This window comes from Zonotrichia leucophrys, chromosome Z (assembly GCF_028769735.1).
Source record: "Zonotrichia leucophrys gambelii isolate GWCS_2022_RI chromosome Z, RI_Zleu_2.0, whole genome shotgun sequence".
In the NCBI taxonomy this organism is placed as follows: Eukaryota; Metazoa; Chordata; class Aves; order Passeriformes; family Passerellidae; genus Zonotrichia; species Zonotrichia leucophrys.
Genome location: NC_088200.1, coordinates 11,749,553 through 11,762,796, shown reverse-complemented (window position 1 = coordinate 11,762,796; position 13,244 = coordinate 11,749,553). Strand labels below are relative to the sequence as shown.

Below are 13,244 nucleotides of genomic sequence, written 5' to 3'. Positions count from 1 at the left end.
AAGTAGGTACTTCTTATTTCTAAAAGACTTTAAGGTGAATTCTGAAAGGCAACTCTTCACTTTTTCAGTGGACAAGTATCTAAGTTATTACCCTCACAAATATGTAAGTATTTTACACAGGTGTATCTATAAAAAAATCTTTCAAGTTACCTGATGCTAATTAACACACCACTGATAAGTGTGTTAGTAAATTAAATTAGTGCTGGATTTATTAAACTATGTTCAGAGTTCAGAGAGTTACTGCAAAGCAATCATAACTGGGAGCCCACCACTACATTTCATCAATTAGCACTCCAGACCACAACCCATTCCCCCTTCATTCCCTCAAAACAGAAACATCTTTAACTTACAAAGATTCATAAAACAATTAACAATGAGTATGAAAGAAATGAATTAACCACAGAACAATACTAAGTAACTACAACAGGATCACAAAGGTATTGTCACCCTAAAAATTATCTAGCCTAAAAACTAACATGTCATACCTAAAGAAAAAAGGAGCTATTTCGTCTTATGTGCACCCACTATTTACTACTATAATAGCAGAAATAGTAAAATAAATGTTCTATTATATGTGAATACCCTAACATTAAAGTTCTTGTTACTTCTTATTAAAGGAAGCAAATACATGGATATCAATTTCTAGTAATCACATCTGTGTAAACCATGGATTACTTTCAGTAATCCATTCACAAAAGCATAATTTTAAAGCATTATGAATGAACCTGCATGTAAGTTGATTTATAGAATGTTTATAAATCATAATCATGCACTAAACTAAATAATCATGAAACTAAAGTAAATTCTTCCTATCAAGGTAACCATCATTTTGCAAATAAAACTTCTAAGTTCTGCACAGCAAGTTTAATGTCTTTGGTAACTGATGCTGTTTCTATAGGGTCACCCTTAAAACTAAAGTATGTAAATTGTCTAACTTCTGTTTGATTTATTAGAAAATAGCATAAGTATTTAAGCATCATCATAAAACCAATATTTCTGTTCTTGTTTAAAAGAATTATCTGCTATATCAATAACAAGCTTTATGCTATCTTCTACCAGAATTACAAAATTGGTGTACTTTACAATGAGGATTTCATCCATTTTATTCACCCTTCCTAAAACACTTGCTCCAATTTACACCTGTATCAGTAAGTAGGGGCAGGTAGCAGACCATAAATATTTTTGTTTCAGGCAAATAGTGTTCTCACTCAAATTTTACATAGGGCTACACGGAGTGACAGCCACACTTGAGCAAGCTGATTAGTCCAAGTAGATTACACTGTCTAGTTCACTATGCATCAGCTGACTTTCAATAATTGTACTTAATGCCATGAAAAATGCAAATTAATCCAACCTTCCTTAGCCAGCAATGAAACAGGTTTAAATTAACCCAAGTTATGGTGCAATTGCCACATCCTATATATACACAATTGAACATTCACTGTAGATGAGCTTGTAATAACTTCAGATTCTCAGGACTTGTGTTGAATTCTCAGAAGTCCACCTACAGAGCTTTTTATGAGACTTCACTGACTAATTGTTTGTCAAGACATGATTAGGAATTTGCTTAATTCCATGACATCATATGTCTACTTTGAGTCTAGGAAAAAGATTTATCAGGAATAAACACAAACATTTCCAAAAAAAAAAAAAAAAAGAGGGAATTCCTATTCTAAAGTCTACTAGGTTCAAGGCAAGCGTTTAATACACCACAAAATTAAATAAATAGTTCTCATTATTCTTTCTCCAGGTTGTGAGCTAAAATTATAGTATGATGTGAAAACTGAGAATGTTTATTTACTTTCCAGTAGTATGATGGCTTGTTCATGTAGTGATATGTAGTGAATTACAGACAAAACAGTCTTTACACCATTCCATTTTTATTTCAATTCCTCAAATATTTTAATTATATTTTCCACAGTAAAAAATAAATTACCTATTTTTGCAAATAACATGACTAAATTTTACATCATGCTAGATAGAATGCCAGAGGGAAATACTCCAGTGAGTAAATATGCAGAGTCATAACTCTAAATAAGCTTTTACAATAGTGACTCCGGAGTGCACAGTGTGTTCCTACAACTCTCTAAGCCATTAGTCACCTAACTTATGACCAGAAAAGCTCACCTGCAACCTTGCTTCAGTGTATGTCAGTACCAAGCAGCTCAACACCTGTTTTACCCGTAAGTCTTGGCAAGACCTTCAGAGTAAGAAAGTCCAGTCATAAACATGCTTTGAACATACCTAACATAGAAAATGGATTACTTGGCACTGTGTACTAGCCACTGCCTCCAACACTTCATTTAAAATCTCAGGAGGACAGACATTGAACACCTGCTTGAGGTATCTGACAGATTCTGAAATCCTCCTCAGTAGCAGGACTTTCAAACATGCATTTGTCACTATCTCTTAGTGCCTTTGACTGGCTTTATATTTTATGGGGAGGTGACCATTTCCTTCTCCTGCTGCTGAAGAAGTACTACATCACAGTGCAAAGAAAATTAATTAGAACAGGACAAAAACCAGAAGGAGAGAATATGATTTTCAAATAAAGTGATTCAAACTGAACTCCAGGATGCAAGAATCTCTTCAGTGTTTTCTATCAACTGACCCATATAGATTCCTTACTTAGCACCAGAGGACCTAAGTTCCATTTCGCATCTCTCACATCTCAAACTTTTGACTGACATTCAAGCGGCGACCTTTTCAATAACAGTATCACAACAAAGTCCCTTTTTGATCTCACTCCAATTCCTTTTTATGATGTAGAAATCATGACTGTAAATTTCCCTTATTGCACTCTAACAGCTATTTTAGAAGACAGTGCTTAGAAATGCATCACACTAAATGCATAGCTGTATGTTAAAACCCTTACTATTAAAAATGTTAGAAGCATGACTTTAAAAACATCCTCTAAAGCAGAGCATTCAGCACTGAAAAGCTGATGTCAACAAATACTAAAACATTACTTTTTCTGAGTATTGACTCAAAAGTTTCTAGACTTTTACAGGAAATCCCCCACCCCCAGATTGAAAGTCTTTGCAATGCCAATCAAAAGTTAATAAATGTCCTTTGCCTCCAAGAATTCTGACACGGTCCTTGGATTTTTATGTAATTGTGTAACACTTCTCTGCCATCCCTGGGCCCAATCATCCTCCAGCTTACGGAAGGGATCTGCTCTGGAAACGAATCAGAGTCTATTCGTAAGACTGTAAGGTCTGTTGTACACATGACACTTCAAGTCCAAGTAAAAACAAAGCAAATACGAAGGGAAAGAGGCTTCAGATCAGATAGCAGGAAACAGAAAAACACCACTCTTGGGAATCTCATTCTATTTTTATTACCAATGGCAAATATTTCTGTGTTCCTTTTATCCTGCAGGCTCCAAAGCCTAATTTGAACAAGCACCGATTAGTCATATTTGTAACCAAAATTAACAAAATCTGTTCCACTATTACCATATAAATCATGACACAAAAAAAAAAAGTCAGTTAATTTAAAATTAAGGTTCTACACTTGTTCCAGTTAGACTTCCAAAAATAATGAAAATCAACTTTTCAATATCAGTACTCAACTTACGTGATTAAATACTACTCTCAAAAACATTTTAAAAATAAGCATTTGTGGAGCTTAATTGTGGAATTACAATATTCCAGTACAGACCACAAAGGAGCCTATGAGGAAATTAAGACTTCTGCCTCTGGAGCAGGGCTTCATGACACAAAACAATTCAGGCAAAAGGCTACACACTGAACACCAAAGAGAATCAAAATGTTTAATCGTAAAAGACAGGACTGAAAGCAATCTCTAAAGTTTATCCCTTTCTCCAAGGCAGAATCAACAATATCTAAGGCAAATACTTGGAGGCAAAAACCTGTTGTATTTAAAAAAAAAATTAAAAACCCAATTTAACTTATTTTACACAATCACTGAAATAGACATCCTGTTGTCAGTAGAAAAGGGATTATAGATTTAAGAATACAGCAATGCATTCTGAAAAGTGGCACACATACCTATAGAGGTAATCTGAACTACAGAATCTCCTATCATTAGCTCTTAAAAGAAGTAGTCTAAATTTCTGAGCATATTTTTTCCTAAGCAATTTTCTCAGTTTAGGGAAAAAAAAAAAAAAAAGACAACTCAAACAATGAATTCCTCTGTGTGAAATAATGCTTCTTTGCCCAGCCAATCCTTGTTTTGTTCTTCTGACTTCTCAGGCAATTTCTTCTCCTTCCCTTCTCTGGCCTCTCTCAGAACACCCTTCCCATCCGCTCTCATCCCTAAACTGCTTTCCTTGACTGTACAAGCAAATCCACAGTATCTTTTTGCCTTTGCTTCTTGATAAGGCTGTTTCATCACAGCTCTTCCTTTATCTTTCTTAAGGCCACTTGTATCTGCCACACCAGCTCCTTTGTCCAGCCACTACAGTTCAGTCATTATTTCACAGAACAACGGAATGAATCTGGGTTGGAAGGAACCTTAAAGGTCATCTTCCCTGCCATGGGCAAATACACCTTCCACTAACCCCATCCAACCTGGCCTTGAACGCTTCTAGGGCTGGAACAGCTACAATTTCTCTGGGCAACACATTGCCTCATCACTCTCAAAGAAAGAAATGCCTTCCTAAGACCTAATCTAAACCTTTCCTCTGTCGTCTGAAAGCTATTCCCTGCTGTCCCAGCACTTCATGCCCTTGTAAAAGATCCCTCTCCAGCCTTCGTGAAATGTCCCACTTAGATACTGAGAAGTGCTATGGAGTCTCACCCCAGAACCTTCTTTTCTTCAGACATTCCCAGTTCTCTCAGACTGTCTTCATAGGAGATGTTCTTAAGGCTCTCCTCCTTAAGAACTTCAAAGCTCCTACCTTCTCCCAATTTCTACCCTTCAAACTCCATTTCCTCCCCATCCATCTAAGTCCAGTTCCAGTCCACTGCTCTCCTTCTCCATATGCTCATCCTTCCATCCATCTGCAATTTCTCTTCTTTTCTTTTACACACTTATATTAATCTGCATTGTGGATAAGAAGAGACTGGAAACCATAAAACTAAGAGTTTGCACATCTATCTCACTGCTTAGAACTTTTTAGGAAAGCTCTGTTGTGCACAAAAAGTTTTTCAACAATAGCACCTACAATCAGGGAAATCAGTTAATTTTTTAGACACTAATAATTTGCCCAATTTTCTGAAAGCTTTTCAAGTAGCAACTAAATGTATATCCTTAATGTAAAAAGTTATGTCACACTGAAATTCTAAACTCCTTTTCCCGAAGAACAGCTTGAAAAAGAGGTCAGGAATAATTTAAAAGCATTTTTTCTTCCATCACAGCCCTTAGAAGCCAGTGAACTATGTTCACTTTGAACATTATTCAGATAATAAGTCAATAAAGGGCATTCACTCAACATAGAAGATTTTGGCCCAAATGACTGAAGTTGAGCAAAGTCAGAAGTAAAATCATTGCCTTTAAATAGTACATCAGTAATCAGGAAACAGAGGAGAACCAGTCCTACCTACATGCAAGGAGAAACATGCATTCTTAAAGTCAGTTGGTAACTCTGATAAGCAATGCTTCAAATCCTTGACTGCCAAATTTTAAAAGGATAAATGAAATTGTGCTATGTTACAGGTTATGCCTCAACATGAGTTTTTAAAAGAAACTGCCAGGAAGAGACAATCACTACTGAGCATGTTAGTAGAAAAAAATCTATTTTCCATTAATTCAAAAGAAAGGAAAAAAAAGGAAACATAGCATTCACACAGTAAAAAGCAATTACATCACCTTAGTTTTAAGTAGAAACTTTACAAACACATGACCAAGCAGATTTAAAATTTTCCCTCCAGAAAAAAAACATAACAAAGTTTAAAAAAATCAAAGATTTTAGATCTTCACAAAGAACTCCCCATAAGTTCTCCCCACAGTTGCATTAGAATCTCACCAAACTTGTTCAGCTTTTATACTACAAAAAGTGTCCTGAGAACCTAAACAATAATCAAAAGAACCCCACAGGATCCAGATTATTTTTTCTACAGCAATTTTTTAAAGTCAGCTGCTGTACATAGCATCTGGTGAGGGTCCTTCAAATTCTTCCTCCTATTCTCATTAGCCAGAAAACATATCTGAAGAAAAAGAGAAAGCAACACATCTGAATGGAAAATAGCATGAAAGAAATGCAGACAGTCATATTAAGTCATAAAACTTGAAAACAAAATTTCAGAGATGGAGTATTTGCAACCTCATCCTTTCTGAGGTCAACATAGAGGAAAGACTTAAGTTCAAACATGAGAGATAGAGATTGCATTAGCACAGACATATGTTTGTTATTCAGTGAGCTTGAAGGGAGAAAAAAGGTTGGTACTACAAAAACAAGCATAGAAGTATTAAGAAATGTTAGTGTTATGGTTGCTTGTACCTATATTTTAGCTCCTTGTGCACTGTGATACACATTGATTATTAGATGATCATATACCATTTGTTGTTATTCAGGGGATCACTGCCCCATATATGGCACATGACATACATGTCATGAAACACAAACTTACAAAGTACAAGGAGGTGCCTTACAGGGAACATAACACTTTCCTACTAAGGAATTTGAATAAAGCACAGTTAATAAAACTGGCTGACTGAGAAGTTTCACATTCAAGACATCTTTTGCTGAAAACTGACTTTTATGAAAAACAACTCTTCTTAAAAACAATCAAAAACAAAAGCTGAAAAACAAAACAAACTAACAAAAAGCCTCCACAAATGTACTCTCACAGAAAATCTGCACAAGACAGAAAGGAATTAAGTTAATAAGACTAAAGGGCTACTTATTCTGTCTGTTCTGTAATGTACTCACAGTCCCTGAGCCACGCTTTGAGCACGATACAAAAAGCCAAAGGAGAAGAAAAAAGTTCAAGAACTTTTGTGCCTGATACAATTACACATTTGGGGCTGGACTTCCTATATCCCCGAAGCAATCTTCTGGCTAGGAATGCACTTACTACACCGCAGAAGAGCCTTGCTGCACCAACAGTCTTGGAGGAGCCTGACAACTGACTGACATCGCAGTGGTCTGACCACTGGGGTATAGGGGGCTCTCAAGCACTCTCATCAAGTGCAACAATTATCAGGCCAAGAGCCAGAGCTTTATCCCCAAGAATCCCAACCCCATGCTTAGGATACCTTCCAACAGGAACTAGCAATCCTAGAGAGTAACAGTAACATTTTGTATCTCTGAGTTCAATATTGTAGCCACAGCCACAACAGTTAATTACTGTGTGATTTGAGTTAATGATCTGCCCTGTTCTCTCCCAAAATAAACTTTAAGAGATAGAGGGTGATTCTTTTTTAGGTTCTCAGGACAGGCAGTCCGGTTTTTTCCAACTGTTGCCATGATCAAAAGAGTTGAAATTTAATAGATATTTAAGGCCTCCAGTGAAAAACCATTCTATACTTAGGGTTTCAAGAAGAGAAACAACGAGCCTAACAAGTTGAAGTGCAGAACATACATGACCACAAACAAGGCCAACAAAAACAATGTTATGAACTTCCTAAGTGCTGTAAAGTAACTTTAAAAATCTGAAGAGTAAAGTATGTCACAATAGATAAGATTTATAAGCTTTTAAAATTCACTATTTTGATTCCATTGCAGTCTTTCACCTGTAAAATTGAAAAAATCTTTTACAGATGTGCAAAAACAAAACTCTCTGAAGTCTGCACCTTGCTTTGAGATAACTCTACAAATTAAAATATGAAAACACTTCAGCCTTCCTGAGTGACTGGGATGTACACAGCAGGTAATAAGGCACCAGGGTACACACTGAATGATAAGTACATAAACTAGGTTATAAGAGTGGTCAGCTGGCATTTCACATGCACTGGATGAGGCACTGAACTGGGGCTGCAAGGGAAGGGTTGAATACTGCGGGCAGTTAAAGGCCCAGCTCCTCACTTGGCTGTTTCCTTACAGGACTCCCTTATTTTGCAGCCTAGGGTTCTCTGACACTGTGTCTCTAAAACGCATTGCATGTCTACACATACACGCTGCTACAAAAACCAGAGCATTTCAAATCAAACCCCAGCAATAAAATGAAAAATTTAATTATCTACTCATATAAAAAGAATGAGATCTCTGATTACTTACACTTAAAACTGATACAAATTCTAAAGGCCATAAAATAAAGTTTTTCTAGAATTTTTTATGACTTAACATGAAAACTGGTCTTGGATATTTACATTCTTTTGAAGTTATTTGTGCAGACCAAGTGATCACCTTAAAATACAGTATTAACAACCATATTCAATCTGACTGGAATCCCTTTTAGTTTCCACATACAGATGGGCCAAAATCCTTTCTTCCCTTCCTTTTGCTGGGGAGATTTTCTATGGTTAACATTAGGGACAAGAACTGAAACACAAATCACAGGTCCTGCACAATCTCCTCAAACTGAATTTCCTTACTCATGGAGTGTCATACATGTCAATGTAAAGCACTTTTTAAACACCTTTTGGGGGTCAGGATCAGCTACTAAAAAGCATGTTTGCAATACAAAGAAAATAAAAATATAAATGTACATGAGTTATATTAAGGAGTTTGCAATTGTCAAACACTTATTTTCTTAATTTCAAGAATACTTTTTTGTTATTAAAAGAGATCATTATTGTACAGAGTTATTAGCAACAATACACAGGTATAACCAATTTCAAGCATTTCCTTGCAGAAATCTCTTTACAACAACGTGCTCATTACTGCTGATGTTTCAAAATCAGAAGCTAACCTAACCTGAATTACTTCTAATAAAGGCAAATGAAAAACAAGATCTAAAATAAGTGGTATGATACTGAAATGGCCATTCTTTACAATGTTAAATATTCTTAGTGTTTTGTGATACTAAATAACCACCCTAACACCTGAAGACCCACCTCACACCTACCAGTCAACGAATTCTAAAGCTACAACTACTCATGTTTTTCTGATTAACTATGTCCATAGTTGTTATCCAAATTACACACATTCATGAATATTATGCACTCCTCTAACATACTTTCTAGAAATTATAAAGTTGTGAATTTGAAGACTTGATTTCTTTCCTAGATTTAGATATTCGGGATAAAAGTAGATATTTTTCTCTCTAGTTACAGCAATTATCTAGAAGTTTCATATGTCTTGTGCAATTTTTATGAAATGTTAACATAAATGTGGTATAATCAGTTTAACATTTTGTAATATAATAGACATGAAAGTCCAGTTGCCACAGAACATATAAAAATAGGAATAGGATCTCTAGCTTAAATCAATCCACATTATTTACCTAGTATCATCCAAAATATTGTTTATTTATATTGTAGAGGACTATATACACAAAACATTTAGGATTAAAGTTATATTACCTTAATAATCACTAACAAACAAATTAACAAAACAACACAAACAAACAAAAAGTTTCTCTCCTAAGGAAATTACTATCTATGGCCTTGATTCTGCAAGAAGAATTGTATGAACATTTATGTACATGGAGTCTCAAGCATAAGGTTTAATGGGGTACCTGTGCTCTTATGTAGAAAAATGATTTTCAAAAGGGCTTAGGTATATAATTTGGCTTCTCTGATCTGTCTGTTGCTTCTAAGTCAAAACTTAAACATTTTAAAACAAATTTTAAAAAAAATATTATTTTACTGACATTTCTGTTTCTATGTTTTGATTTTTAAAAAGTATAAAACCAGCTTTAATCAACAGCTAAAGATTTCAGGAAGGGATTTTTGTTGGAATAACCTTAGGTAAAATGTTCAAGACGTTGAGAGGAAAAAAACAACTTGTGTAGAGGAAGTAAATTCAAAATGCAAAAAGCAGGAAAAAGTACAAAATAAAATGTAGAAAGAAGCATTTTTCTCTTTTTGATAAAATAATAGTTACAACTAACCTCTCGAGAATAATTAATTTTGTATTTTCATAACATCACTAAAATAAATACATTGTCCTTATGCAGCTAGCTGTTGTGATAAACACTTAGTAGAAGCTCTTAACATCAGGGAAAAAGTAGTATGAAAGTACCACCAGCCTGCATCATGCATGCACACAGACACTCTCAAATATGCTAAAACATGCTAAACTCAAAAGAAAAATAAGTCCTCTTATAAATATCTCAACTTTAAATATTTCTGTAAAACTATATAAACTGATCAAGTAACTAATTCACGATTAACCACATACGGCTCATAACAACAAACCCAAAAAACTAATTACAAATAAAAATAGACATCTTATATTTCCCTTTATAAATACAACTACTCTTCATTCCAGAAAAGTGCATCCGTTCCGGTTAAAAAAAAAAAAAAGATAAAAAGAAAAAAAAAAGGGTGCTGTAAACACAACCACACAACCCTGGCAAGATAAACTTGACAGGAACTGTGTAACTACAGTAGCTCATTTCCTGCTCATATCGAGAATATTTAAAGCAACCCTCCTTAAATGAAAAATCAGTCAGAAAAGTTCACTACTGTTAGCTTAACAAACACATTCTTCTTAGAACGGCAGCTGCCTGAAACACAGACGCAAGAAATGCTAGGGCTGTAATGTCGCTTCCTGATGATGAAAACTACCCAAGAACTACAACTACTTCTGCACAGTCCTTTCTTTCCTGCGAAACAGAGTTACACTCGGTCTCCACGCACACTACGGGGCAAAAGCAAACAGCAATTCCGCTGTTACACACCGAGGTGGGGACAGTTAGAGACGACTAGTGGCTCCCTCTGCATTTCACAAAGTTTAAAAATAAAAAGCTGCTTTTTCGAACTGTAAATGGTTCCTCTCCACGCACGTAGGCCTGAGGCCCTGTTGCAAACAGTGTCTAACAGGACCAGGCAGCACAAAGACAGGAATGGGAGATTAGTGGGAGGAAGGGAGGCCGGGATTGGGGCTCAGCAGGATCTTCTGGCTTTTTAAAATTCAAACTGCTCCCTGACCAATACAAATCACGGACACGCTACTGACTACTACACGGATTTACAGCATTAAAAACACGCCTTCTACGTGACAGCTATATTAACTTCACCCTTTTAAACATGTATCAGGGCACGCAGGAGGCACGATAGCAGAGTTTCATTTACAAGACTCTGAACACAATGCATCAGAAAGTCACTCTATTAGATACAGTAACCATGTATTATAACAGCAAATCTACCTGAACAACTAAAAATCCTGCTGAAAATGTAACACATTATGTAATATCAACAATCATTTGCCACTAACAAAATTCCTCTCTACAAGGATGAAAACTTTGTATCTTAAAATTTCCTGCAGCTATGTAATTTCTGTAGAAGCATTTTTATTAGTTCACAGGGTGTTTGTTTAAATGTGCCTGAGTTTTTAGCAACATTTACAACTCTACCATTTATAAGTACAAGATTTACTTTATTGTAAATCAGCTACTATTTATTTATAAAGACCTGAGACTAATAAACAGTCATTTTCAAAACACAGTTGACCTGTAAAAATTACACCTAATTACATATTCAAACATCATGGACACAAACAGCCAATAACAACCTCAGGATCTCAAAGTGATATAGCCTGACAAGAAAAGATGACACTTTTTAAGCATTCCTCACACTTCACATAAATAAATATAGATGTGACTCTCAAGTACTTTGGTTAAGATCTCATCCTCACCTTAGTCCCTTAAATGTCACAAACACAGCACTTTACACAAGATCCCTTGCCTGTTTTCCGTTTGCTAGGAACAGAAAATGGTATTTCTTCCTTTACCATATATTCCTGTAGCGTATACAGGACACAGACACCAAAATTGTGCGAAATACCGGATATAATATGCTATGCTATCTGTATTTCTTGGGTCTGCAGGTGTTCGTGTTGTGTCAATCATCCTTCAAGCACTATTTTATGCTATAAATATACTAAGTCATTAACATACTAATCAATAATGTTATTTAGAAATGAAACATCTGCAAATTATAAAACCAAAAGCATTTAAACTTTTGAATGTTCAGAACACACTTGGTTAGAAGAACAAGATAATAGCAAAGACAAGTGGCATTTTTGTTCCTGAGTATTTACATTGTCTCTCCTCCCCTATGCCTCCACTTCTGCCCCACTTCAGAGGGCTGTCTGCTCTGGGACCCTTCCTTGCCCTAGGTGAAGTTGTAAATATGGGAAAGGATCAGTGCACATTTGCGACTAAATGTATTGTTTCCTCCTCCTCCTCCTGCTCTTTTCGGGTTGAGGCCTGTCACTGAGCAGCCGCTTCGCCTTTCTAATCCCCGAGCTGGAGTAAAGGCGCTGGCCGGCGGGCCTGCGCCCTCCGCCGGGCCTGGGCCTCCCGGCAGCCCGGCACGAACCAACCTCCTCCGCCAAACCCGACCGAGCAGGAAGGGGGGCTGCGAAATAAACACCTCCGGTTGCCACTTACACCCCTCTACCCCGGATAACAGCTAATCCCCTCTGCTCCCGGCAGTGCTGGGCCGCTGCGCTGAGAGGCCCGGCCCGCTGCTGGCGAGGGCAGGGAGGGGAAGGGGAGACAAGGAGGGGGGATTACCTGAGCAAATCGGCGTCTGAATCCAACGAGAATCCGAGAGAGGGGGAGAGAAATCCGCCCCCCTCCCTCCTCAGAGGAGCCGCCGCCGCCGCTGGGCCGCCGCCGCCGCCGCGGAGCAGGAGGAGGAGGGGAGATAATATAACAACAATAATCCGGGCCGGGAGGGGGGCTGGCTCCTCTTCCGTCTCCTCCTCAGTGCAGCGAACATGTAGAGCCGGGGGGTGTGCGGCCGAGGCAAATCCCTTCCCCCCGAGCCTGCTTCACAACATCAACACGGGTCGGGCCGCGCCGCGCCGAACCGGTTCCGAGCCGCGCTCCGAGCCGGGGAGAGCGGAGGGTGGCCCAGGGGCAGCGCTGCCAAGGGGCTGCCGCCGCCGCCGCTCCCTCCGAGAGTGCGAGCGCAGGAGGGCGGGGAGGGGCGGCCTGGGCACGGTGAGTCGGTACCGAGCGGGGGGGCAGAGGGAGAGAAGGGCGAGGAGGAGGAGAAGGAGGGGGAAGGATCCTGTGTGTGTCTCTCTCGCTCCCTCTCAGAACAAAATGCCGACCGGAAGTGCAGCGGCAGGAATGACTCCCTCCACCGGCGCCAAACACCAGCAACCTCCCCCTTCCCTCCGCTGCCTCCTCCTCGCCCGAACGCTCCCTCGCTCCACCAGCGCCGCTTCCGCCGCTGCAGCTGGAGGGGCTCCCTTGCCTCGCCTCTCCCGGCAGAGC

General features: G+C 38.2%; 1 protein-coding gene across 2 annotated transcripts in view; it reads right to left on the bottom strand.

Annotated features, from left to right (window-relative positions):
* LOC135459281 (nipped-B-like protein) overlaps positions 1–12,943 on the bottom strand; it is a 154,705-nt gene extending 141,762 nt beyond the window's left edge. For both annotated transcript variants that reach the window (XM_064735066.1, XM_064735065.1), the window contains exon 1: positions 12,534–12,943. The gene's annotated coding sequence lies outside the window, so the exon portion shown is untranslated. The remainder of the gene's footprint in view (positions 1–12,533) is intronic.
* Positions 12,944–13,244: the final 301 nt, after the last annotated feature.